This window comes from Octopus bimaculoides, chromosome 21 (genome assembly GCF_046866305.1).
Source record: "Octopus bimaculoides isolate indiv1 chromosome 21, ASM4686630v1, whole genome shotgun sequence".
Classification (NCBI taxonomy): Eukaryota; Metazoa; Mollusca; class Cephalopoda; order Octopoda; family Octopodidae; genus Octopus; species Octopus bimaculoides.
The window spans coordinates 3,830,795-3,833,294 of NC_142948.1; the positions used below are offsets into that span (position 1 = coordinate 3,830,795).

The 2,500-nt window shown below is 34.6% G+C and overlaps 1 protein-coding gene across 7 annotated transcripts in view; it reads right to left on the reverse strand.

Moving 5' to 3' along the window:
- Nucleotides 1-2,500, reverse strand: part of LOC106875065 (neuron navigator 2) — a 1,326,672-nt gene that overhangs the window by 479,386 nt on the left and 844,786 nt on the right. The window lies entirely within an intron of this gene.

The following is a 2,500-nucleotide window of genomic DNA, read 5'->3' on the forward strand; positions in this document are numbered from 1 at the left end:
AGCTTCCTGTCTCATTTGCAAAAAAGCTAACATTACACTTTCCATTTCACTTCTTAATCTCTCCCTTTGTTTGTTTCTCTCTCTCTCTCTCTCTTTCCCTATTTTCTCCTTTCTTCTGCATGTTCTCTCTGTCACTGTCTCTCTCTCTCTCCCTAGCTTACAATCTCTCTTTAGACCTTCTGTTTGCTTTTACTCATTATGAAAACAAGTCCCCTCCCTGTCTGTACACACATACACACCTCTGTCACTCTCTCCATATAATAGGTATATATATATATATATATATATATATATATATATATGTATATGTATGTATATATGTATATATATATATATATATATATATATATATATATATATGTGTGTGTGTGTGTGTGTGTATTTATATGTATGTATAATACATATATTTATGTATATATAAAATATGTAAACATATAAATCTATATATATGTGTGTGTGTGTGTGTGTGTGTTGGTTTTAGTGATTGGACCAAGGTCATGTTGGGGCACTACCTTCTAAGGTTCAGCCAATCATAACAATTCCTGCAAATTATTTCAATCAGTTACTTAATTCCATCGACCCTATTTGTCAAACTGCCAAGTTATATGCAACATGCAACGACAATAAAAACATAAATGCTGTTACTCTCTCTCTCTCTCACACACACACACACACACTGAGGTTTCTGCACAGTTTCCATCTACAATGGTCAACACAAAGCTATGATAGAGGACACTTGACAAAAGTCCTGCTCGTTGGGACTGAACCTGGAACCAAGATCATGCATTTCCAAAGCAAACTCCTTAACTGCATACGCCTGCACCACATCAGCCTGTCTGTCTGTCTGTCTGTCTTAGCCAACTCCTTCCTCTTCCAGTCATTTATGCATGCCTTGACCATATAATTCAGACACGTTTTTGTGTGTGTTATTTTTTTCCCTTACATCTCTTTTTGCTCCTCATTTGTCCTTTCTGCAGAAGAGCCTAGACTCGTAACATTAAAAACTTTTTCCAGTTTTCCTGAGCATAAACCTAACACACTCTGTTTGTTGTTTTATTTCGTCTTTGTACTTTGACCACATCTATCTATCTATCTATCTATCTATTTATCTATCTATCTATCTACCTGTGTATGTATGAATGTGTGAATGTAGTATGTATCTATCTATCTATTTAAGTATGTATTGGTGTATACATATATATATATGTATATATGTACGTATTTATCTAAGTATGTATTGGTGTATGTATGTATATATCTTAGCTATCTATCTATCTACCTATGTGTCTTTGTACATATATATATATATATATATATATATATATATATATATATATGGAGAGAGAGAGAGAGAGACTAGACTAGTTTCGGGGTATATATATATATATATATATATATATATATATCAATATATATTTATATATCATCCATGCAAATTATTCCTATGTACCTCAAGTCTGTGTATCATTAACATCATCATCATTTGATGTCCAGTTTTCCTGCTAACAAGAGTTGGACAATTCCATTGGATCCAATTAGTTGGAAGACCAAAGTTTGCTCCAGTATTTCAGGTTTTGGCATGGCTTCTACAGCTGGATGTCACTTCCTAACACCAGCTAGGTGTACAGAATGGTTTAAATTTATTTTTTTTTCATTTGGCAACACCTGCACTAATGAAGTTGCTGTCTACCTTGCAAGACCAAAGAACACCCCACCCACCCCCAGCAGAGAGAAAAGGTGGTTTCATACAAGGTGGTTTCATACAAGGTGGTTTCATACAAGGTGGTTTCATACAAGGTGGTTTCATACAAGGTGGTTGTGAGGTTAATGAAAGGACAGCCACAGGTCTGTTGCTATAGAAGAGATACATGGTTAAAACAACAAAAGTAGAAAGCTGGACCCTCCTGTCCCTTTTGACATCTAAGTGTTCAGTTGTCCAGCTACTGAATTATCTTTTAAGAGGCCGAGTATTCCACAGATAAATGTAGATTTAATCCTTTAGCGTTCAAATTATTCTCTCAAACATAATATTCATTTATTCACATTATTTTGAGTTAATCAGACATTATCTCATGAATTTGAGATTTCGATGATGCGATGGTTTATGTTTTAGAATGACATTGTAGGGTTGGTATGAGAGACCAGATCTGGCCATTTTCAGCATATAACAAGTAGAATATTTGGCCCAGATATTACTGGTTTAGATGCTAAAGGATTAAAGTGATTTCCAGCTAAAATCAGTATAACATAGTTTAATGATGGTGAAAGTCCTTTAATTAGAGGTAAGAGTCCCATCAATAGGATTCTGCACAGTTTTCATTCACCCATTGTCACTCACAAGCCTTGGATTGGTTTGAGAGTGAAGAAAAAGCACTTGTTCAAGATGTCATGCTTTGGGGGAATGAACCCAAGGCTTTGTGGTTTCAAGGCAAATATCTTAACCACTCAGACCACAAAGCTATGCCTTCATCATATATAAGAGTATGTTATATATATATAT